This window comes from Tyto alba, unplaced genomic scaffold (genome assembly GCF_018691265.1).
Source record: "Tyto alba isolate M040663 unplaced genomic scaffold, T.alba_DEE_v4.0 Super-Scaffold_23, whole genome shotgun sequence".
Classification (NCBI taxonomy): domain Eukaryota; kingdom Metazoa; phylum Chordata; class Aves; order Strigiformes; family Tytonidae; genus Tyto; species Tyto alba.
The window spans coordinates 17,532,082-17,559,053 of record NW_024881297.1 but is presented as its reverse complement, the minus strand read 5'-3'; positions in this window follow the sequence as shown (position 1 = coordinate 17,559,053).

The window sequence follows — 26,972 nt, the reverse complement described above, 5'->3', positions numbered from 1 at the left end:
ATCACAGTTTGCAATGGATCCCAATACTTCAACATACTGCTCTGAAAAGTATACCTGTAAAACTACATCATGGGACTTTCATGGGGCAATATTATTCAATTTTTTGAGTCCTGAAAGCAGCCAGTAGTCTCAATTTTATATGTGCATTTCAAAGTTACAGCGAGAATCATATCATTAGATAATTCTGACATAACAAAGTGTTAGCTGAGGTGAGCTTACCTGTATTTTAAGGATGGAGGTCTTGTATAAGCCCAGTCAGACTAACAGCTCATTTCAAGCTTGCTGCTGAATTTATATTGAGTGTTAATAACTTCCAGCTAATTCTAAACTGGAGTTAAGAGCTTACAACAGAAACTGACCCTTGCTGTCCCAGCGGAAAAGTGGGAGTGAAATGATTATCTGGGGCTATTTGTTAGGTCTGAAAACCCACTAAATGGATCAATAAATCAAATACTGAAAGAAGCTGGTTTTGAAAGTAGGTGTGTGGATTCTAGTTCTAAATAAGTGTTTCTGTGAGGTAATGGTGTGGGTTATTATAGACTGAATGAAATCAGCTGAATTGTGTCCTGTAAATCCCCAAAGCAGTATGACTTTTGTTCGAACTTTACTATCATCATCCCTTCTTGCAAGTATTCAGTAAAACACCCTTGTATGTGTACCTTATGCAAAATGTTTCAACATAACGTGTGTGATATTTGTTATGTTTCAATGCAGTACACTAGTAATATATGTGTGTGTGTGTTTACATAGGTAGAATAATCAAGTGCTGTCAGGAAGCATCAAAGACAATTTAGTACTCGCTTCTAGGATGTTTTCTGGTTTAAGATAAAATGCCATATCACTGAAATGCCATAGAAGAATAATGGTGGACAGGCAAAAAGGAAGACAAGTTGGCTTAGAAAAATTAAAAGAAAGTGAAGCCCAAAATCTCATCTTCCCTGACTGGTGCATGTCATAGCATAAGGGCACTCCAGAGACAACTGCTTTTTCCAGGTCGTATACAGATCACCAGCAGATGTTTACAAAACTACCACAGGAAATGCTGCAAAAGCCACACACATTACCCCAAGATTCCTTTACTACCTCATCAGTCAACCAATCAATCAATCATCTTCATTAAGACACGTACATCTAAAAAGCTATCAGAAGATCTGTCCTGGAGTCTTTTAAAATATTTATTTTTTTTTAATTATTAGAGTATGTCAATCTGTTTTTTACAAAAATGGTAGAAGTAGTAGAGAAAATAACTTTGCTCTCTGACAATATATACTTAATTTATGCAAACTTGAAAGGCACTACATGCTATGATTTGCTGTAGTGTACCGCAATGCTCAGTGTTCATTCAGCATGACTCAGTAAAATCAGTTTCAAACTCTCACCTTATTACATGCTTATGTATTACAGTGGAATAAAGCCAGAGCCTATTGTATTAAGTGTTAAATGAATAAACACAGAACAAGCAGGTAGCATTTAAATTTAGTTTTCACATCACATACCTCTTACAACAGAGTATATACATATGTACTCTTGCCGCAAGAAAACTGCGTAACAAAGCAGTCTGGCATATGATTCTTGAGGTAAAGCCAATTCCTAAATCATGCCCACCAATATCAGCACTACAGTGCTTTCCTTCATGAGAATTTGTCCCTATTCATCCCAGACAGTAAACATTTTTAAACTACATCCCAAGAATCATCCTCAAATAGCATCTTCCAAACATTTACCAGTCTATGACAGTCAGTTTCTAATAATGTATTTAGTATAGCCTCAGTGGAAGGAATCCTGTACTTCCACTAAATCAAGATACACTGTCCCAGAAATCTTACTAAGTGTTCAGAAAACATTAAACTGGGAGGAACTGATAGCCTATTAGAACAGGGTAAAAATTCAGTATGTTGTTAGGCAATTAAAGTCAGGTGCAAAATACTTAGCTTAGATCATAAAAATTGTATGCACAAAACCAGAATGAAGAATTATTAAGAAGCAGTTGTTAAGAAGAGATTTTAAGGAGTGCCATGGATCAAAAGCTGAACATAAATCAAAGTTTTGCTCTGTGGAAAGAGGTAGGTACCACGTTGGGATGTATTCTACAATATTGCCTGTGCAAGACTGAAGAAGGAACCCTTCCTGTGACTGTGTCAGGAGGCATCTGGACACTTGCCCTGGAAACACCAAGCTGGGTAAGAGGTTCACCATTTAGAGACAGTTTAAAAAAGGGTGACAGAAATGAGAAAGGGTGAAGAATCAAAGGGAAGGGGAGAAGGAGACAGGGGAGGGGAAGGAGGAGAAAGAAAAGGCTGAAACTGAAGCTACTTAAGACAGAATGAAGGTGATAGTGTTGTTCAAATCAGTGAAGTAAACTGAAAAGAGAAGAGCTATTAAACTATTTAAAATTATGACAATAAACAGACATAAAGCTATGGGATTAAACTTCAATAGCAAAGATAAGTTATGCACTGGATGAAAGCTAATAAAGTTATCTGGTGGGCCAAGGGAGGGTGTGGACCCTCCATCACTAGAAGCCCTTAAGATAAATATGTTAAGAGATGCAAGTGTACTTGATTCTCCCACTGGGGCAGAAGAAATCTCAGGAGGAACTTTCCAGCTTTAAATCTGATTATTCTGTAATTCTGCAAAACTATTGTCATCATAATATTATTCATCTCTTTAGAAATTACACAGCCACCACAGAAATAAAATAGAGGGAGAAGAAGAGTGATGAGTTTTTTAATAAGTTCCTTGTGAATGATCTGGAAGTCCCTGCTAGGGTCCTGGGTGACTATTAAGGAAATCTCCAGAGGGATACAACTCTAATATTTCTCATTTTGTCTTCTTTTTTACACTCACTACTATTCTTTAGATTCCATTTGGTTTGTACTAATCTTAGTGCATCACATCCTCCACAGCAATTTTCAAATATATCCCCTTAGAATAGTCCAAGAGATCCCCTGAATGATAAAGAAGCGCCAGGAATCTTCTTCGTCTTCTTTTTTTTTTTTTTTTAAATGAACATGTTTTTGAGTTAATAATATGCTGAGGGAGCAGCTGCACTCAGCAAAACTCCAGCTATAAAACCCTGAAAAGCTTGTGTTTCTTTCACATCATACTGCAGCCAAGCCAGCTGAGTCTACATCTGCCTCAAATCACTGGCAGGTAAAGTTTGCGTCTCACTACAGGGATGTAGTCCCACTGGGTTATTTTATTTATTTCAGGCAAACTGAAACATTTGGTTTAGCTTGAATTTGTGTTTCTCCCCAAAGTTCACATGAATTTCAACAGGGCTTGAGTTGTTTTTTTTCCCAATGTATCTTTTTTTTACTGTATCTATTGCATGCTTCCAGAAACAAACAAAAGCCATAAAACAGACATAGGACTGCAATGGTCATTTATTCTGCCATGTGCTACAAGGACCGTGACAAAGTAACACATAGTGTTCTTATTTGTAAATTCTGCACAGAAACTCAGATGGGCAGTGCTGAGGTAAATTTCAGTTAACAAACTACAAAACTGGCGTGTGTGTGTGTGTGTGTGTGTGTGTGTGTGTGTGTGTGTGTGTGTGTGTGTGTGTGTGTGTGTGTGTGTGTAATGGCTACAATGTATCTGCTTTTCTCTTTATCTAGCCCTCTACCCTTTTAACTTTTACTAGTTATGACCTTCTTCTTGCCATTTGTGTCCACATTCCCTTAAATCATTTGTTCTCATAAATTCCTTCTGTACTGACAACATTACACTGAGTTTGTTTGTGTTTACAGACTGTCATTCAAGACATACAATGTGAAAAATTGTTTTCTAATCCCTTCAATGATGCATGCACATATCAAGTGACTTATTTGGGGAGTATTGCTTGACCAAACCATAATATTCAAGGCTAAGAATGCCAGTTAAGCAGAACACTGGTCATATTTTATAACATCTCTATTTTCCCTGCAACCCTCCCTGCTCATCCTTTGCACTCACTTCTCCCTTTCACCTGCTCCTTCTCACAACTCGTGATCTTCAGTCACAAAGATATGAAGGCTGGCCTAAATAATTTCTTCCAGTGACCCCTCCAGCATCTCTGCTTCCTACTCTGCCTTCTTTTGACATCAATGCCTTTTTCTCCTCCCTCAAGAGACATCAGATAAAACTAAAGATTATTTTAATCCGCTTATTTACAGTTTTGAGATTATACCTTTTCTTTGCTTGCTACATGACAATGCTATATTCCGAAGTCCCTGCGTCAATATATTTAGACAGAATAAATAGTGTAACACAGAAACTTCAACAATTATGTTAGGGGAAATAAACATCAATAGGTACTCAGATCAATTAAAAAAATATCAGAAGACACTGGTGGCAGACATTTGGTGGTTCCTTAACTATTTTGAGAGGACAAAGAGGGAATTATGTGAGAAAAAGTTTGAAAGTAATTAATTGATTTCACTATATGAATGTAAGCAAGAAATTTGTGCTCAAGACCTGTGGAAAGATGCAAATAAAACACCTGCATGTGGAAAGAGAATCCATTTTGCTTGTGGTTATAAATAAGGCATGTAAACATTTGATAAGGGTATGTCCAGGCAGGTCCACAATATCCACTCAAGATTTTGGACTTCAGACCTCAGTGAAAATAAGAATCAGAAAGTGTGAATTAGTGTCATCAGGTGTATCCACTGACCTAGCTAAATTAAAAAGACAACTTGACACATTATCAAGAACAAAAGACTACAAATGAAAGCCACAGAGCATGGATTTTCTGCTCATTTTAAAGTGTAAGCATGATCTCAGTTTTCAAAGCAGACCTCCTGCAGCTTTTATTTGACTTTCATGGCACAGTAACTTATGGCATGGTGATGAACTACAGTTCCCTGTTTTGTACACAGCACTTACAGCACTTTATAACATGGTTATCTATAGGCCAACACACCTGTGACTGTGCAGTCAAGATGTCATAGAGATTACAGTTCAATCTGCATTTGCTATAGGCATTAGTAGGAAAAATATACAACATACACACAACACTAACTGCATGTATGATTTGACAACCATAGCATAAAATTTGGAAGTGCCAAATGATCTTTCATTGTCATGGATTCACAGAAGTGTCAAGGACCCATCCAGTCCTTTCCTTAGCTCAGAAATAATGTGAGGCATATCCAGGTCATCACCTAGATTTCCATCATCACCATGCTTATCTTCTAAAAAATCTTCAGTAGATGAAATACTACAGTATCCTATTATGGCTTGTTCAAATGCTTAATTATATGCATAGTTGTCCAAAATAAAGCTATTTTTCTGTAGATCAAGTAAATTCTTAATTGTTCTATTTCAGATGGACATGGAGCCCCTCATTGAATTTTGTCGTTGATTGCAAAACATTTCTCCATTTCCCAACAAGTCTGGATTCATATTTAAACTTATTCTCTTCTCCTAGATTCTCCTACACATTTTATGAGTATATTCTGTAAATTATCCTTCAAGCTATAACCAGAAGGATTAAATTGTACTGAGACTAGGGAAGTCTTTAGCAAAACCTTGTTGACTTTCACATCAATGTGGCCTTGAACTTACTGGAACTAGACTTTGACTAGGTTAAACATAACACTGACTGCACTTTGTGTCATCTCATTAATCTGTTTTTAAAAATATGTTGCAAGACTGTTATAAATGTTTCTGAAATGAAGACAGATCCTATTTGCTGTTTCCCCCAGAACTGTTTTTTTTTTTTTTGGGGGGGGGGTGGGGGGTGGGGTAGAAATGCAGGTAAGAGCTACATATTATTATCACCTGTAGCATGTGGCATCCCCTCTATTCCCAGTGGGGTTCTAGAGGGTAACCATTAATAATCCAGAGTGCACTGTAAGCATTCAAGGGTGATTTTCAATTTCCTCAGAGTACACCTGATTGCCTTTTTTCTAACATGTCATTTTGGCTCTTCCTCTCTTGTTCCTCATCAATATTACCACATTAACCATAGAGTCACAATAATATTTTTTTATAAAGTAAAGAAAAAAATCTTTTTACCCTACTCTGTATCCCATATTATCTTCTTCAATAAGTATATGCAATAAATACTAAAACAGTCCTTTTTTCTTTTTCTTGCTTTAACTACCTTTAGCTAACTTCTGGTATATTTATAGAACTATTACTTAATGTCTTTTATGTATGTTTTCCTGATTAATTTACTACTTACGTTAGGATCTCTGATTTTGTTCCTATAAGCTTATGCTGTCTTTGCTTATGCTTTTTCATTGTTCCTTTTGGATTATCAGGTTATCAGGACCCTGATCTATTGACAGACACTTGTTCTTCCCATCACTTTTGTGAGTCAGGTTTGTTTTCCAGAATGTTTGTTTTCTTCCCTGGTTTCCTTTTCTCCTTATTTTCCTTTCATAGACCCTAACCTAGCAACGCTGATTTTGCTAAAATAGGCTTTCTTGAATCCCTTAAGATTGTCTGGTTCTGATGATTTATATTTTTTTGTGATGTGGATAAATGCTTATTAAGGATGAAGCTGAGAAATTGCTGTATTTATTTTACAAATAAAACATTTCCAATATGACACCCTATCTTAAGTGCAAAATGGTGACACATATCTCACCGCTTGGTCCCTTGAGTTTGTAAAACTCTCTTTTTTCATGTTGCAACTCATATGTGTTGACATATAAGTCGACATAAGATTCTAAACGTAAACCAAACAAGCAAAGGCTGAGGGTGTGTAACAAGCAGTTTTTAAGAGATACTAAAGGAGGAAGGGCAAGGTAAATATTGCCTTCACAAATCCTTCACTGACTACCACCAGTGGATTCACAGTGTGAATTATAGTGCATTTGCTATAGTTTTCTTCTTAATTTAAAAAAAAAAAACCTTCTTCTAATACTTTCAAATTGACTGTACAAAAGGTTCACAGTATTTATTTGCCTTTATATACTCAAAAAGTACAACAATTGCACAGATGGGCAGTTTCATGTGCTTTTCATTAACGTTTTTTCTTTTTAAACACACCTTCTTTGCTCAAGCTAGTTTATGCTGGTTTTGTTTTACAGCATGATGGTTTATAAAATTTCTGTCAAACTGTGTTACTGCTTGATCATTATAAGAACAATCAGAGTAAGTGTTGCCAGTTACAGTTTTTCATCCCAGCCAAGTCACAGTGTACATATGGTACAAGATATAAAGAAACACAAAGACTGATTAGCGTGCAAAGTGCAGCGCAGTGGTCTTTACTATTCATCATTAATGTCATAGTGGATTTTAAGAAGCAAGAGACTTTTCCCATAGCCAAAGCAGTCTTGCACATAACCACAGGAAAGAAAAGCCAACCAGAAATTATGCAACATGTGTGAGCATGGTCTTCAGCCATAACCTCCTTTTCAGAAACAGAAAGATTGTTCCTATCACATTTTCCTGCTAACTCCTCCTAAAGGTTCAGGAAACATATGTCAGAACAGCTTTCTTTAAGATGGAACAGTGAACTTTTCCATGCATTTCCTGGAAAAGCTTCACTTCCTGAAAACATTGCAGCATCTGCCCCAGCATACCTGAAGCCCCATCTGAAGTTCACAACAAACAAGATGAAGATGAACACTGTAATCTTTGGACTTCATGCTAGAAATGGATGTGGATACTAGGGCAAAATTAGGGTCACAAACAAGCAAGACTAGTGAGCCAATGTTATGAAGATCCTAGAGACTTCCTGGTTCTCTTTTGTCTTCTGTGTTTTACAGCCAAATGTCCAAGGGTTCTTTCTGATTATGCTTTGCCTCTTTTTTTAAGTGGGTAAAATCTATCTTCATATTAATCTCTATGTATTAAAGACTAATCTTACTTGAAACCATCCCAGGAAATTCTATGTGTATTTACCCTGTTCTGCACGTGCAGACATTAATGGAGCACACAAGCTCAATGGCCTAAAAGGTATCTCTTCAGCAGGAGCTTTCAGAAGACAGATTCTCATGAAATTGATCACAGAAGGACTGATTTTAATTATTTTTCTTGCTAGGCAAAAATCTCATTTCAAGTAGCCAACACATTTGTATGCTTGACAGGAATGAGCAACAATCTACAGCATGTTGCCTGCTTCATTGGTGAACATAAGAAACTGACATTTATGCATGACAATTTATACGGAGCCATGTCACCAGAGGAACAGTTTGGGGAGCACTTCAGCAGGCACAACTCTACCATGGACTTCAAAAAGTGTGCATATAACACCCTTCCTGTAGGCAGTCTGGCTCTCTGAAATCATTTAGGATACACTCAATAACACTCATGACTTTTGGGAGGACGTGGAAGAAGACAGAGAGTTCATAGGCAACAAATGAGTAAAGAAAGCTCTCAAATGACTTCTCTGTCAGACGATGTTCTTGAAGTGCCTGATGAATCATAATCAAATATCTGTGATTAACAGAAGGTGAATCCAAATATATGGAGACCAAATGAATATAGTGGCTTGTAGCCACATCATTTTGTATTATGAGCCAGTCAGACCTCCCAAGTTAAGCAGTTCTGAGCCAAGTCTGAATTTAAATAGGAGATCCTCCAAGGAAAACTGAGTGCATGTGCTGAAGGAAATAGTACTGGTAGCCCTTGTCTGTCTGAGTTACTACTGAACTAGGGCTCTTGCATGATGCCAGTAGCACAGGACTGAGATTGTAGAAGAAACTCACATCTTTGAATCCTAGCTCCTAGTGGTCATTAAAAATCTTTCAGCAGTTTTTGGAAAAGTAATGATGTTCATGTAGCCAAATTTCATACTAGATAATTACAATACAACAAATATCCTGGCAGTTTGAAGTGGATAGTGTTTTCTTTCACTTCTTCCCCATCAACTTTCATGAAGCATTATTGTAAGGAGCTGCAAAGTTCTATTCAAGAGGTGATTTCACTCATGTTCTAGTGTTAAAAAAAGAGATTAAGGCATATTGTGCTGGAATCACAAGTTGGAATTTTTTCTTTTTTAATTCCCATGTTACATCTTTTCTTTGATTTGTTTCTTATTCACAAATAGTGTATTGAGCAAATCTATTTGGTGGTGTCTGTCTTTGCATTGCATGAAGCAAACTGAATAACTTGAGAGATTCTTAGACTCACAGAGTAATTTAGACTGGAAGGAACCTCAGGAATTCATGGAGTCCAACGACCTCCTCAAATGACCTGATGTCAAAGTTAGATCCGGGTGCCCAGGGCCTCATAATTTACTGGCACAAATCACACTCTCTGAATTAAATATGTGATGTGAAAAAATGAATAGCTAGGGAGAAATTTTTGTTCTTGTTTTGGAACTATCCTACGCAATACCATTCTGCAAATCCCTATTCAAACTTTGCCCCAAAAACTTGAAGGTTTTTGTGTATTCACAGCCTAATTCAGTGTAATAATTATTGTTAATGCCAGTAGCTCAGAATGTTCTCTGGAATTAGTCTGTGGAATGTCTCTGTGAAATATACAAACAAATTAAGGAAAGAGAGAGATGAAGAAAACGTAGAAAACAGCTCAAATTTTGTAGCATGGTCATAACATCAAGAATAGCAAATAAGCTTTCTGACACTGTTCTGGAAACTGCAGGTAATTGACTCCTGTGACACAGGTGTTAAGTAAGTACATTCATATTTCTGGTGCAAAGTGTAATATCCATTATCAGTAAAGTTTTTTAGATTAGTAGATGTTCCTGCATAGAAGAGGCAATGAACAGTACTTCAGACAAAAAAGGAGATATTTGACGAGGTGGGAGGGAAATTGGATTTGCATACCAAATACTACTGAGATGACTTATATTCAATACATTTGTCCTTTATATAACTGCGATACGTGGATTATTCATTTGCTTATGCTTTATTAGTCCTAAAAGTGCGTTCCTCACCTCAAAAGCACAGAGACAGTCTGGGCTGTAGGATCTATCAACCAGAACTGGAGGAAACAGAATGCACCAGGAATCTGTGGGATGGGATCATTCAAACTGGTTTTGTGCATGGTTGTGTGTATTTGCTGCTTAATAGTTCCTCACATTACTGTTACTGTAGGAGAAGAAGAACTTTTTAGGAGCACTTTGAGTTAGAAAAGGATGATTTATTTGGCTATGACTAATGTGTGGTGATTAATATCTAGCCAGAAGCATTCCCTGAGTTCATTTTAGGGGAAAACTTAAAGTTCGTCATCTCCCTGACCTCCCTGTCCTGGAAAGAAAATGGAGAAATGCAGGCCAGGAGGACTGTGGATGATGGGAGCTGAGAACAGCATGGCACGCTACAAACAGCACTAGACCATACACAGAGTTTGTGAGGACTGGGATTCTGATAGCCTTACTGAACAAGCCCCCTAGCAAGGAAAGTGAAAGGAAATGAGTGAAAGTAAGATATAATCCACACGTTCCAGAGAACGGCACAGCTCAAGCAATCAGTCAGGCACTTTCCACTAACACAGAATATGTAGCATCAACAAAAGCGTGCTTTAATACAAATTGACTAAAGTGAACATATCTGTTTCTTTCTCCTCTTCCTCACATCTATGCAGTTAGACCTCTCCTTCAATTTGCTGAGACCTTGAAGTGGTATTTGAATGAGGTCAGCAAATCTTTGAGGCATACCTTCTTGACAGCAGCCAAAATTGACCGTTACGCCTATGAAAAAGTGATGACTGCCAATGTTTACTAATTCTTACCTTTTGTGCCATTTGGATCTGGTTCTGTTCTTCACTTCTGGTCTCCAACTCAAAGAGGTAACCTGTAATTCATCAGCTTTGGGGAAAATATGTGTGATCTCATGAGTCCTGGATGTTGTAAAATATTGGGGGTTTTGGTGAGGAGGCAGAGGTCTGTACACCATTAAACTAGTAAAACTTGCAATTTTCCAGGGGTTTGCCAAGCAAGTCTTGAATGCCTCAAATCTTCCACAATCTGTTTGATATATCAGGAGGGAGATGCAGTAAACTATCCATGAGGGTAGCTAGCACAGATCATAGCATCAAATGCATGACATTTATACACTATAAACTTATTTTAAATTCCATGCTACAACAAGTACTGTAACATTAGACAGGGAAAAGTTGGAGAATACTGATTGTGACCATGTGTAGGATGAGGATAATTTATTTTTAGCATTGTATTTCTGTTCTAATGCAATACTACCACCCAACACACACACATATGGATGTCTAAAACATTATCTAATATTTCAAATAGCTGCCATAGGCAAGAGCCAGAAAAGGAATAGATGTATTTTTTTTTTACATCATGTTAGGAGTATAAAATGTGTTGGGGGTGGAGAAAACTTATATTCCCTTCATGGATTCACTGGATCACGTTTCCCTCTCCACCCCAAGGTGCAATTCCAAAATTTATTCCAGAATAATAATGGGCCATCAATACCTCTGTCTCAATATTCCAGAAATTGGCAGCCTTCAGAAATAAACAATGAAGTCCCTGACAGTACCTGTGGAGGGCTTCCACTCCTCATGGCTATGGCACTGAATACACTGTAGAAAACAAAGTTGCAACAGGATGGCAGGGAGAAGAGAAAAAGACAGCTTTCCCTTTACACCTGAGTTTAGCAATGGTCACATATTACTTTATACTCCTTCACTGATAGAAAGGCCTAATGCAAGGGTTGTATACAATACTTGTAAAAATATTGGAAAAGCAGAAATAGGACATTCATCTTTAAATTCCTGCTTTTGGTTGTATTGCTTGTATCTTTGCAAATTCCACTAAGAGGAGGGACCTAATGGGAGAAGAAAACCCACAATCATCTTCTGCTCAAACATTTATGGCAGAGACTCATAGTCCTCCTTATCTGTCATCTACAGATCCAAATGGAATCCCTGTCAAGACACAGTGATAAGCTCTCTGTCAAGACAATAGCTTTAATCCAAATTGACTGTGTCTTGTTCTGCTTCTTAAATCTATATGCTATTAGATCTTCTTTTCAACTTACTGAGACCTTGGAGACTGTTATTTGGATGATCTCAGCAGATCTCTGAGGCACACCTTGCCGACAGCAGCCACAGCTGACTCTTACACGTATTAGGAAGTGATGATTGACAACCGGTATGTCTGAAACATAACTCTACTGGTTGCACTTTCTCTCTCTGATCCCCCAAATAATTATTTAAACAAAAAAGAGTCTGAAGACAAAAGCTGACCACAGCTGACTGCATATTGCAGTAGCTACCTACCTTGTGAAAACCCAGCTTCAAATACCTTTTCTTATATTTGTCATTTGGGCTAGCAATTATGCTAAAACAGTGCTTCTTTCACTTCCTCTGAAAAACGGCAAAGGTCTCTATGACATACCTTTGAAGAAAAAAATTCTTCTACGTAAGCACCATTTTTTTTCTTTATTCTTTTTTATAACCCCTACCCAGAATTTTTGTTGTCAGGCCAGCCTTGGAATGCAGCATCTATGCAATGTCATCTCCAGCCCTATTGAAAATCTGCACAAGGAAGAGTGTTAAAAGGTGGAAGGAGGGAAGATTTTGGCCAGAAATATGTTCATCAAAATGCTGAACTTCTACCCTAAGAAAATGCCATGGGATCTTTTATCACGAGGCAGAGCAAAGAAGATGTTTGCATGTTATCTAGTTTCCTTGTCTTTTGAAGGAGGAAGGTCAGAATCATCGTTGCCAGAAGCTGATCTTTGGGTCCAGATATTGTATGTATTCTAAACTGGATTACTAGGTCTCTGAATTATTCCCTTCAGGTTTAAAATTTTAAAAGGCCATCATGTTTTCCACCAGCCGGCAATGTCAAAAACAACAATATTGCTGTTAGTGTTTAACAGGTAATACTGCTTATTTCATGGAGTGGATTTTGTTCCAGATTGGGATTGAAATTGATTTGTGTTAATGATTTAACTTGTTGACAAATAAACATTTGAGGGAAAAATATATAATATAATCCTGGCAAACTAAATTACGTTTTAACTTTGCCTTAAATGTAAAATTAGCTATTTATTACATCACCCTTTGCCAGAACTGGGCAGTAAACTACTTTCATATTCAGAAGAATGTTTCCATTTAAAATTTACATTTAAAATTGCAATAAGATGCTGGATCTCATTCTTTTTGAGGAAACTGTATTGCATTACATTAGTTACAATGCTGGAGCATTGGTGCACTCTGCTTCCTGTATCAATTTCAATTAGCTGGGTGTATTACCCATTTTATCACGGGATGTTAAAGTTAAAATTAGTGTAATTCAAAGTGTCACAAACCACAACTACAAAATGGATTGGTTAGCTGTTAATTACTTAAATAGTGCATCCTGTGCATAATCAATTTCTTACCTACAGTCATGATATATTATTGACAACTTGGAAGACAAACGCTATTGCTGTCCAGCATAATTCTGAAATATAATTTACAGCACTTATTTGGAGAACTATATCAAGTACATTAAAGCCATATGGTACTGTGGCTTTATCCCCAAGAGATGCCTCATCAGCTAAGAGAAGCATTATGATCAATATGTATATTACTCATTTTTAATAGAGTGTACTAAGCTGTAGAAGATTACTGTTCCTGCCAATTACTTGAAAATATGAGGTGCAACAATTATTTTAAGACTATTGAAGAGTTACAGTATTCTCAAGATATAGAAAATATGTCTTTGTTTTGTTATGTTTAGAGCCTGAAACATTTTCTAGCAGCTGAAATCCCCCAGAAAATAGTATGCCTAGCTAGACAAGCTAAAACCTATAAAAGGTAAAACCTTATTTAAGTTGTAATGCTCAAACAATTTGCTAAATATGGCTCCTCAGAAGGGGAAAAAAAAAAAAAAAAAAGAGAAAAAGATGAGAACACTGTCTGTCATTTATCTTGGCAAGAGGACATAGCATCTACCACAACTATGCCTATTTCACTACTAAAAATAAAAAGCGGTAAGCACTGTAATGATTGTTGCAGCCTTGGCAATACAGAGAATGTTGGATTTTTTAAAAGATTCATGTTATGTACACTTATTCCTCCATATACTGAGGAAAATACAACATAAATACCAAACATTACATTAACCTCTGACCTGGTAGAAACATTTGGAACTACAGACGCAGAGTAAAACTTAACTGCCTAACTAAGGATGCAAAGCCACAGGCATGAAAGATGAAAATTAAAAGAATGTCATGTAGTAAAATTTCAGTTATTCAATCAGATGAAGCAAGTGAGGGGGAATAATTCAGAAACAGCAAAATTGCAAATACTACAAAGTTAGGTGGGAAGAAGATGAAACAAGGCCACAACAGTAGGCTGGGGATGAGGAAAGGGGGAATAAGGAGTGGGAAGGTCTGTCGACCTGTGATGACCCATAGTGATAAGCCCTGAGAGCACAGTACACCACCATTGTGCCTTTCCTGCTTCTGGACCCAAGACTGATCTACCGGCATTGTATATTAAGCCCCCACTTGAACCTTGGCCTTTCAGTCAGCAAATGCCAAAGGCTGCTCCTGCTGCATCTTCGGTACCCACAGCCCGCGCTTGGCCTCACACTCCCATTCCTCTGGGGCTGGTGTGGAGGTCCACCAAGTGCCAGGCTTCAGCCAGGCGCGATAAAGGGGTCAAGGGACCATCTCTGCCAGCAGAACCCCTGGGGCAGGCAGCATCACATTCCTCTCAACAGCAAAGTTCCACTGGGATAAGCACAGTTGCACCACAAATGCATAGGGGACCAATTCCTCCAAGTCTGAAGACATGGGTAAGGGGCAGGATTAGGGGGGTTGCAGTTGGAACAGGGATGGAGAGTTCAAACTTATAACTGAGTCTAGAAATGCATTGCACTGTGCTCCACCCAAACTAATAAATCCTTCAGTGGTGATTCAGGTCCAGCTCTTTGAATATTGTCTAGAACTTTCAACCATTTTTGCTTTAAATATCTGATTCAATTAAAGAATTTTACCCTGAGTTACTTTACCTTGAAATGGGGACAATTCAAGGCAGCTCAGCAGTCACTCAGGTATGCTTAATCAGCTTTAAACTTCCTTTCTAAAAGAGAAAGTTCCTTACAACTAGATATGACTGCATTTTCATAGATTGATTCATATTATTTTCCAAGCAATTTTCAATGTTTTTTTTTTTTTTAATTCTTACTTCAGTATTTTATAAACACTAACTACTTGAGAAACAAGCTACTTTCATTCTGAAATATTATCACAGAAGTATGGCATCAGGATACTGAAAAAACACCACAGTAAAAACCCTTAGGTCCTTATTTTCCTCAAAGTCCTCAGCTGGAGTTCAGCTCTCATGGCACATGATGGCCCACACGTTTTTCCCGTGTGTATGTTCCTCATCAGGAACTTCAGCATTCAGTGGTCTGTTATTTATGAGTCACTCACCTGTCTTCTGATAAAACTACTCTGATAACCTGGAGATGCTATGACTCCTTGGGTAGTTCAGCAGACACAAAGGGCAGGACTGCCAGTTTAGAAATACCATTGCACTTGTGAGGATGGTTGTAGTCTTTTCGCAGCATTTCTTTTACAGAGAAAAAATATTCTCCAAACCATCCTACTTAGATGTACCAAAAACCCCTTCAACAACTGAAAAACAACTCTTAACAGACAGTAGGAGCTAAAGTTAAGCAGAGTTTATAAGCATGCATGCATTTTTCCAACCAGTTTACATGCTCTCCCATAATCCTCTGTTTTATTTATTTCCAAATCTTCTCTCCCATCTGTTCCCTTCTGCATGATCTATATATTCTTACACTATTTATCCCTAACAGATTCTTGCTTCGTCTCTCTGTTACAGTTAATGATGCCAATATTCTCTGTGTATTTCTAGTCTGTTTTCTTTGTCACGTGTCTTGCATTCATATAGACACTTCAAATACTTATCATTCCCTCTGACCCTTGCAAAATAGTCCAAGTTTTTATTCCTATTTCACAAATGTTGTCGCTTAATATTTTTCCTTTCTTCCTCCTTTAGACCCAGATTGACAGTTTTAGTGCTGAATCCCAGCTCCTCCAATCCTGTCAGACCCTGTCTACCTTCTTTTAGCTTCCTTCCTTCTTTTGACTTTTCTGATTTTTATTTGGTTTTGTTCCTTATCCCTGTACCTTATCTAGAAGTTCTTTATCAAGATCTACCTCTTGAGATAGTTTATTGCACTAGTGCTTCTTCTCTTCTCTTGCAATGCTGTGTGCCCTGTGAGCTATTCATTAAACATGTCCAAATAACTGCTGCATCAAATGCCTTTGCACACCATTTTGAAACACACTCAGGTTTTAATCTGGTTCATGTCCATGGTACCAAATTTTCCTTGTCACACTACAAATGTTCCTGCAAAAACTGCTTCTGTTATCCCTTCTCAACATTAGTTCATGAGTAGTGCTATATTTTGGTTTGGAAGAAGTCCAGTACTGTTATTTTTAATGATGGAGCACACTTTCTTCCTTTGGGAGATAAAATAGTCAAATCGTAACAAGCTGTTTTGCCTTGTTGCTTCGGGCTGCCTCTGGTCCAAAAGAAGAAATCATAATAAAGCAAATGTCTCATCTGACTAAATAATCAAGCACATCACTGCTTAGGGAGAGGAGTACAAAGCTGCATGATTGAAGAATAAGAAAGAAGCTTGCAAAAAACTAGTCTGGCAATAAGTCTACCTGAAGTTTTCAGCTCTGTTGAAAAAAGGCATGACAAGTCAGTATTACAGACAGACAGAACCTGATGTACAAAACATGCTGCAGAGGTCCATTTGGAGATACTTATGAGGAAAGACAAAATTGTCACAAATAGACAAGCAAAAAAAGTTTTTTATATTGTTACACAGGAGAAAAAGGATGAAATGGGAAAAGCACAGTTGCTAGACAGTGCTAACAGTGCAGCTCAATTGCAGTTTTGCTAACAGTGGACTATAATTGAGTACAAGATATCTGATGAGTGCTCAGACTCCATGTAAAGTGTTGAAATACACAGTTATTACACAAAAATTAAGAAATCAAATTGCATAGAATTCAAGACTGGAAGGGCAAATCCCAAACACCATCTGCACTTACTGTGATATCTCTACAGTTAAATTTCAAACTATAATTAAAATATTCTGTCATAGGAAGAAAAAAAAATACAAGATACATTTGTTAGCTAATAACAGTAACTTGGTAACTTATGCTACCAAACACAACAAGAAACATCGCTATAATTGAACAGATATGCTGTTTAACTGCTATGTAAAAGGGCAGTGCCTCTACCTTTTGAGTAACTGCATCACAAGGGCATAGCAGAGTTAAAGTCAGTACACAGAAGAGCTACTAATGCAAAAGAGGGTGCTTTATAAGAGACTGAGATGACTATGTCTCAGTTTGGAGAGAAGAGGGCTGAAAGGGAACATGTTCAAATCTTGCAAGCTCATGAAGGATAAGTTAAATGTAAAACTGTTACTAACCAAATCCTGCAGTCCTTGCAGTAGGTGGTTGCTCACTGAAACTAGCAAGAGGTCAGTACGCAACTAAATGAAGAAAATAGTTTTTACATAGAGGGTAGTGAATTTCTAGGATCTGTTGTCAGAGAAGTTTGTGAAGGTAAATAGTACCAGAAAAAGAGAGTAGGCAAATTTAGGGACAACAGGTTCACAAACAGATACTGTAAGAAATAGGCATGGGTGTATCCTCTAGCATCCCTAATCAAACAAGTGTGAATGTTGATGGGAGAGGAATAATCTGTAGAGGGTGGTCAGGCTCACATGACCTTCCTGAACAATATGTATTTCTCCATTGTCAGTGCTCAATGGACCACTGATCTGAGCCAACAAGGCCTTTCTTATGCTTTTACATGTTATAAGAGAATTAAAATCAAACAATTATCTGTAGAGATAAAATGGAATACATGAATAGTAGCTGACACCCCTACAATGACAAAGCTATGCTCAAAAATTCCTCTTTATCAGCTGGTCTGAATTAGAAGTCAAAAGAATTATAGCATATGAGCAGGATAGAAGACTAGTGGGGAACTGCTAAACATGTCAAAGGCAAAAATAGACTTCGTAGGCCAAAAGCAATACTTTTTTGGTAGTATCTGAAGTCCCTGAAGGTCTAAGACTGTGTCTGAAGTGTAGGACCTGGCATCACTCACCATATTCCAGTTGTAGATGTATCCCAACTCAGCTGTGTCCAGGATCCATGTCAGGGTGAGAGTCGAGCACATGCCATCCAACTGTCAACCTCATTTCCAAGGGAAAAATAATTAGCAAACCATGTTTCAAGGCTTTATAGAGATCACGTTTGCCCCTCCACCTAGACAGAGCCTTTAATCTATAACAGTTTAGTAAATACCATCTTCCTGTGACAGGCTAAGTATCAGCGAGCAACAAGGCAGCAAACACATATACGCAGTGCAACAATAAAATTTTTGTTAGAAGGAAAAAAATTTCCACAAGTTGAAGTTTTAAGAAGGCACTGAGAAATCAAACTATATTACTAGGTTCAGACACACCACTGAAATAGCTCTCTTAGTAAAGAGCCAGTTAATTAAATAAACACAGAACCCTTCCTTTGCTATCAACCAGCACAGATCACTAGCATGGTCTCATTTATTCAACATGAGCCAATCTATGTCTTGGCCTCTGGCTGCAACGAAGAAAGAAAGATCCTGACAGTTTATCATTAATTATTTTATCTCAGTTGCACTTGCATGAATCTGGAGTAAATTCAGGGAACAAAGTGGAGGTATTTCTGATTCCAAGCTATATAATTGGGGTGAGGATCTGACCACCCAATATACCTGTAGAGAAGGTTTTATGACCGCTTAGGCATGAGTGTGCATTTAGGCAGCCAGCTAACACCTGAATTGCCTACAATTACTACCACTTCCTCTTTTGCTCTGTCAAATCTTCCTCCCCTCAATAAATGCACTTCATGGTGTTTTGATAGATGGCAAAGTATAGGTTAAATTCTTGTCCTAGTTTTGTATATAGAGTTGTTAAACATCAGAAAGGAGAGTGGCCAAAAAAGCACTGCATATCATTCTGCAGATCATTAACTGGTAATGTAATCTGTTCCACACTAGGTGTCACATCCAAGAAAAGACCACAAAATTAGAAATGTAGTGCTCTGACCAGGAGAGTACTCGGTGTTCTTCTCCTTGCTCTTTATGCAAGCACTGCAGTAAGCAGCCAAGCAGAAATCATAATTTTACACAAAATGTCTCAGAACCTGATAGTAAATCCAAATATCTATTCAGCGTCATGCACTCTGATGTGGTCATGTAATTTATATATTATGATAATCTGGTTTTCATCTAACCTACTAATTCAACCACTGTTTCATTTAAATAATTGGCTATCTGACTCCCCACCCATGTTGAGGAATATGCACACTACTCTATTGCAAGGATACCATTAACCTAGACAAAATGTCATAAAAAAAGAACAAAGATAATTTTTGAAGGAAAAGAAACAGTATGTACTTTCATGGGAGCTTATCATTTATTATACATTTTTGAATAGTGACATTTTTCAACATTTAGGAGGAGAAATTATTTCTAAAACTGTTTTAAATGATTCAGCACTGTTTTTAGGAAGTAAAGGGTTTGGTTTTGGCTTTCTGGATTTTGGTTTTGATTTTGTTATTTTTTAATATATACAATTATGATTCTCTTTCCCAAAAGTCTTACAGATCAACAGGCTAGCAGTGGCTATCAAACATCTAGAAAAAGGCTTTAAAATCAGCAAAGGTCACAATAAAGAGGGCAAGAATTACAAGGCCACATGACACTGATGGGGACATTTTTTCTGTCAAATATTCCTTGACCTGGTTCTGTAAGGCTGTGTCCAATCCAAGAAAGCATCATTAAAATAAGATAGATATTACATTCACTTGCCTACTCTTGTCTACGAACATTACTCTCTCACAAGCAGTGCTGTGCAAGCAGCATTCAGCATTTGCTCATTTTAGGCATGGTGCCCCCGTCTCCTGCAAGGTTGGGGAAAGGCTCCTGTCTACCCAAACGTTTCCAGCTACAGGTTATCTCTTGATACAAGTGATGTTACAGGGTGCAAATAGCCAGTGTTTTCAGCTCAGACAGTCATTTATATCAAGGAAATATAACCCCTTCCATTTTCACAGCATTTTACATGGTCAGGAAGTTCAAGATGGTGGAGAACCACATCTACAAAATGTTATTAAGCATGCTTACTTTAATTATGAGGTTTGTGGATTTTTTCTGTTTTCCACTTCAGTTTGGAGTAGTCAACCATCTCACAAAAGCACAAGTAGCATAAAGAAGTCTCTGTCCCTTTCAACACATGAACTAGAGGGTATCAATTGCAATTAGAAGGAGACATACTCAAACCATTATCCACTTCCCTCATTCTCCACCAGTACACAGCTATGCTATGTCAATCCTCACCATGGGATGCAGTGCTGGGTCCCCTCTATAAGGGAATGACGCAGACAACTGTCCTAATGAAACTAGCTGCAGAATTAGGAAGCACAATTTCAGAATATGATAACAAGTACCAAAAAAAAAAAAGAAAGCTAAGTGTTTAAATAACAGGTCTTTTGAAATGAGTGGGTATTTGCCATTGTCTCAAAGGAGTATAGGAATAAGAGCACATAAAATTCAGAAACAGTAGTTGCTTATAAAAACAAGAGGAAAATGGTCTAAAGAAACAGTCAAGACTATTAACACAAAGTTATGAGAAGTAGAAATGTATATCCTGTTCCAGTTAAAAAGCTAATAGTAGCTAAACTGTAAGAAAATATAGAAAGTTAGTATGACAAGTTACTTATTCAGATATTCTAATAAGAATGTAAAAAATGCATGTGTTGGCAGGGAATAATTTACTCAGTTAAATAGGCAAAGATATTGAATATGCCTTTTGTGCCTCTTCTTTATGCAGTAATTAAGATTAAATATATATATATATAAAAATTAGAAGAATAATGGAAGGAAAAGAGAAATAAATTGGGTCCTATTCTGTCAAAAAAACAGCCTGGATTTCCTAGGTGTTTATTTAGCACAGTACTATTTTCAAAGATCATTTCAAATTTTACAAATGTTTTTTTTCATTGAAACTTTTCAGGCCAATTCTGTTATAATAATTGAAAGGTTTCCATATACTCACCAATTTGAAAAAGTTTTTCTTTTTCTCATCAAAATCTTCTGGTTTTCCTTTGTTTCTTTTCCATCCCATAGTTTAAACGAATAGATGGAAGTTCTACTCCTAAATAAACCTTTTTTCCTACTGCTTCCAATATCACATACGTTTTCCATATAAGTCAAGTTATTAATGTTTTACATGTTTTTTTGATGTTTTTAACTTAGATATTACTTTCTTCCACCTCCTCATCATTTTAGGCTTCCTCTCATGTCCTAGGTTCAGATCTAAATATGCTTATAAGCCAACCTGACCCTTCAGACCCCCCTGAGTCCATGTCTTAAATACAAGTATTGGAATATATTTTCCTGAGTCAGAAAAGACTGAAAACAAAAAGGGCACAGGGAGCTGAACTTTGCTACTCCTTTCAGCAGGGCTTCAGCTAAACTTGGAACTGATTTGAGGAGAGCCTAAAACAAGGGTAAAAGGCACACTCAAACTGCATCAGTATGGAAACTTAATAGCATTCAGTACAGAAGCTAGACACCAACACTGAAACCATTTTGCTCCTAAGTACCCAGACTGCCGTGTTTGGATACAGAAGGGAATTCTTTACTCTGCTTCTCTGCAAATGCATGGCAGTGGGATCTAGATGTAAAGTGTGCACATGTGTGCAGGCACAACCCAAAGGTCCTTCCTTCCTTGAGGAACTTTCTGATGTGAAAACTGCTGGAGCCTGGGGGCCCTTGGACTGAGACTGAGGTCAGATTGCCACAGAAGGCATTATGAAACTCAAGTGCCAAATTTGTAGGAACACCACGGGCTCCAATGTCTCCTGGGTGTAGCCATTTGGGGTTTAACATAGCCCAAGTGCTCAGTGGCTTATTTTAGCTGATGGTCCCTGACTGTCCCGCAGCCTTTCCATGGGAACTTCAACTTCCAATGCCCTCACAGTTTATCTTTCACTGATTTCAAGCCCTTGAAATCCACCATATGTGAATACTGACAAACCAATACATTTATCTTAGAAAGATGAACCAAAAGCAAATATGAAAATAATCCTGCAAACCGGGTAAATGTTCCCTCTGACATTTCTCTTTGGAAATAAAAAATACAAGACAGAAATTATTTTTTTCTTATTCTTATGATCTAAGCTATTTTTTCTCAGTTACATTTTTAAAGGACTTGAATGGGCTATCAGCGCTTAATAACACTGTCAACTCTTTTGTTTTCTACTACAGCAGTTAGGGTGAAAAACTAGTTCATTTTTATCACAGGGATCTGCCTACAGCTCTTTGTTTGCTTTACCTTTTGCAACATAACAGCTTGTTGCTATGGTATTATGTCAAGTAAGCAAATATTAGTCCTTACTCCCTCTATTCCAAGTCCTTCACATCCTCTGCCTGGACTTGGTCCTGAACTGCGACTGCCAATTTCTGTAGAGTGCACAGCCAGCTGCTGCAAATGCCCTGATCTTGTTTACTCAGCTTCTGCTCTCCTATTTCCTGAGCAAAAAGTCAGTGCCCAAGAGCTTTAGTTGCTGATTTCTGTTCACCTGCAATCCAGCAAGAGAAAAAACATAAACAGTACTTGTTCTACCAACAACCATATACTGGAAACTATATACTACAACTACGTCATTAATAGGATTTGTTAAGGTTGGAGAGAATAACTAAAACAACCTACAATTTATCTGACAGCTTCAGCTGAAGGGCAAATTTATTCTGTCTATCCTACCCCGTGAAGCTTTAATTGTATATTCTATTCCCAGAGAGTCAAAATTATACTTTCAGTTACAACCATGATATAATTAAAGTTAATGGTGTTGCTCTGGTCTAATTGAGAGCATAGTTTATTGCAGTAAATGTTACATTACAATAAATCATTGAGAAGGGTTCCAACCATCAGCTTTATATATCACTCAGTTTCCAGAAATCTAAGTTAAAAGTCTTTAAATAGAGTTCAACTGTAGTTGATAATGGTTGTCCTCCCCCCAAATCAATGACTAAATAGTAAGCATATAAACATAGAGTATCAGATTCACCAATTCTATCAGCTTCAATCACTATCCTGTTTTTTTCTGGTTTGTGGGACTTTTGATTGGTTTTGGTTATTTGTTTTTAAAAAATCCATTTAGAATTGGTATAATTCAAAGAATCCTATTTACAAAGCGATATCTCAGGAAGAAACAGTGCCAGGTACATTATACATGCTGTGCACTACAGAAACAGATGTTAATTCCTGCCTGTATGTGTATGCATAGCAGAGAGAAATGGCTTGTCCTCATCTCGAATATATTACTATGCTGCAAGGAAAGGCATCATTCTAGCACCTGTGGAGGGAACCAATATAACCAAGTTCTAACCCAACTAGCTTGGATGCCAGTAACAGTAAAGCCAGGACAATTTTCTCTATTTGAAAGCCATTATGTGGTAAAGTGTGACTTTAGACACCAAGGCTAGCTGCACCAGCTTCTCTGCTATTGCCACAGTGCCCACAGCAAAACTACTTCTTTATATCTCTTTTCTGCAATTACACCTTTCAAAGTAGGATAGATATGACTTAGAACATGAAAAGTGAAAAGCTTTGAATGTTAAACCGTCACATCAACTTAGTCCACATGAACATGATTAGAAATCTGTATCACCTTTTTCTTACAGAAGAACGCTTATCACTGTCACAGTTCTACAGATCTCTGCCATTGCTATCCCTTCAATTTATCAGAGGCCCATTAATCTAAAATGCCGTTAAAATAAAAAACCTGTACTTCAAACATTGATAGATAATACTGAGATTCTGTACCTTAAATGTGTTTATTTTTTAATTATAATTATTATTTTTAGCTTTGAATCAACTCTATTCTTTAAAAGTAGCTGTTTACATTCCGGTATTTATGAAAGATTTGGAAGAGACAACATAGCATTTTTAGTGTTCAGATTATACAGCTAATGCTCAGGAAAGCTTCTCCCTTTCACTTAATTTTGCCTCACATTTCCTTTTTGCTTCACAGTGCATTTTAACACCTTTAGAGATGGAGTATTTAATTTCCAGATCTGAAATAGCTAGAAACATTTTTGGTGTGCAGCTGTGTGATGTCTTTATTCTCTTAATCTTAAATTCTCTTTATGTGCTTCTGGTTTGCACAAGATGTTTCAGAAATTGCTGTTGTCAGAAACCACAATCTCCTCTGGGCTTGCTATTACAACAGGGAGTCTTATGAGCTGAAACCTTGTCCCCAGCTATTAAATAAGTCTTCTTTCTTTAGTTCACCAAATGTATTCTATAAGCATTGCTCAACCACATGCAGGTCTGAATGGATACTTTTTTTTTTTTTTTTTTTTTGGTGAGCAACACACAGTGTCGGCTTTTAAAAGCTAAGCAGAGGATTATCTTCTGTGACTAGAAGTGATAATTGTGCCATTAGCAATCGTTTGTCCTGTGCTTACCCAGTGCCTAAGGGTCTCCAAATTTCAAGCTCCAGCTCACTTGCACTCTCTTGTTTCAGTGCCTGAAGGCAGGAAAAGGCAGGACAGGATGCAGAGATGAACTGTTTCAAGCTCTATTTGGCCTTGTGTGAAGAAAGCATGGGTCCCTGTACCTCTTCTGAAAGGAGCAGGTAGACAAAACATTTAAGGATCCTTTCACAACGGATCTGTTTTCAGGTATGCTATTGGCCAGCAAATTGGAAAACATGTCTACTCATCCACTTTTGCTTTTCTATTGATACTTTTGTACTGCCTCACATTACTATAGCTTTTGAAGATTTCTTATTTCAAGTACAGCCAGCAGTTGGAGCCTGTCTGTCTGGTTCTACCACTACTGAGCAATTTTTCAGTCCTCAGAGGTACTTTAGATTAGTGTCTCTCTCTACATAGATATAAATATATGTATGTGTGTATATATATATATATGGAGAGAAAGATATAAATATAGATGTATGAAAATGTATATAAGCAAAAAACTGAGACATTATTTATTTTAAAATCATGCCTTCACACTGTTTTCTGTCAGAGTTGATTTTTTTTCTACTTCAGTTCCTCTTCCTCCCCAGGTCTACACTACTGTAGATTTATGTACTATTCGATTTCAAGTACTTCAGTTGCTGGGATTTGCTCAGCTTTGCACACATCAGAGATGGCTTCCCAGGGTCTCCTGCTAGCTTCTTTTGGTCTTAGGAAAATTGATCTGTGCAATTTCAGTTTTGTTCTTGCAAGGTCATAACAAAAAGCCTGAGTTGTTCATTTATAGGAAATTACTGTTTTGTTTTGTTTTGTTTTGTTTTTTAACTCACAGGCTGAAGTACATTACTATTCTGTTTGCTGCAGATTATCTATCTGGATTCCTAACAAGTTCATCGGTTGCATAGCAGCAATTTACACCCTTCTCAAACTGCTTTCACACCAAAGCATGACCCCACACAAAGGGTTAAGCTCTGGCCCAAGTTGATGGCTGAATCACATGGCTAGTCAAAAGACTGTGCTGGCAAAAAAGGACAAAGAATTCAAATGTCTGGCCATGGAAGGAAATGAGCCAGCAGCAGCTGCTAAAGCCAAAATCAATGGGCTGTTCGGGGATCCACATCACGGCTGGCATGAGCTAGACCTGCTCCACCATAAATTAATGTGTCCTCTGGGAGCTGTTGTCAGCTACTGTCTGTGAATCACTCCAAGACCTCCTGTTCCCCTCTGTAGACTGTATGCATCTTCTGTGGCTTTTGGTCACATGAAGATCTTGGTATGCAACTCAGAAAAAAGGAGAGTTAGTCCAACCCCACAATAACATCCAAATACCATACACATCTTGCAGCATATGTATCTGTCTTTCACTCTAAATTGAATGACTGAAATCAGACACTACTGTGTCTAGATTATTTCAAGCAAAAACACTGGTATGCTCTTGGGAAGATTTGGTCCTATTTCACTTTCTAATATCAAGCACACAATGATCATGACAGCACTCATTTTCTGAATACCTTGAGTAGCTGTTCCTCCAAGACAATTTGGGAAAAAGAAAATCGTCTTTTAAATTGATGGATTATTTCAGCAACATTTTTGAAGGACCATCTTCATCACTAGTCAGTGCTTCAATGAATTTTACTAAGATTGGCATAAGACACAAAATATAAAGGCATGAAAATATTGCTATTGGTCACTAAAGTCAACTAAGTTATTATAGTTTAAACTTAATTAATTGGTACGGTAGGATTTTGGACACAACCATACAAGAGGCTGAAAAATTAAAGGTATAGGAGAGCACTAACTGCAGGTACTTACTTTGTATTTGTACACTCCATTATATAGCATTTTTAGGAAGAACACATGCCAGTAGAATTCACTACAGACAGTACATGCATAGTGTTTACTGCACAATGATTTGATTGATCCTTTCTGGAAAGTTAATAAGAAACAATAAGTATAAATGGATTGTACTGGTCTTGTGAGATCTTACATGGCTTTAGAAAAATTTCAAAATCCTGCCACTTTTGCAGACAGGAAGAGATTATTTGCTTTATTTATTTTTTTAGTGACTGTCTATTCATCCAGGATTGTATCAGACTGTCTCTGTAATGTCTAGCCATTTTCCAGTGAAATTATGTGTGAGCTTGCCATTTTCTTTCAATCTCTGAAAATCTTTGAGCTTCCCATAGTCTTATAACCAGAAGAGCATTTAGTCTAAGGATGTTTGAAAGGACTATCATGGGAAAGCTAGATTGAATAATCAGGTTCTTGCCTTGAGTGCTTAGTGTGGCACACGTGCTGGTCATTGTTATTTTGTCTGGCAACAAGTTCTATAGTCTTAGTCCAGCTCCTGTGAACATTTTGTTTCCTGTGGTTACGAGTCTTTTCCTATGTTGTTGACAGCTTCATTTTTCCAGAGAAGCAAAGTTCTAGCATGAGGTCATCTCGGTTCATCTGCTATCCCACAAAAAAGGAGGAATGGGTAGATGTAGTGTATTACAGAAAGTATGTGT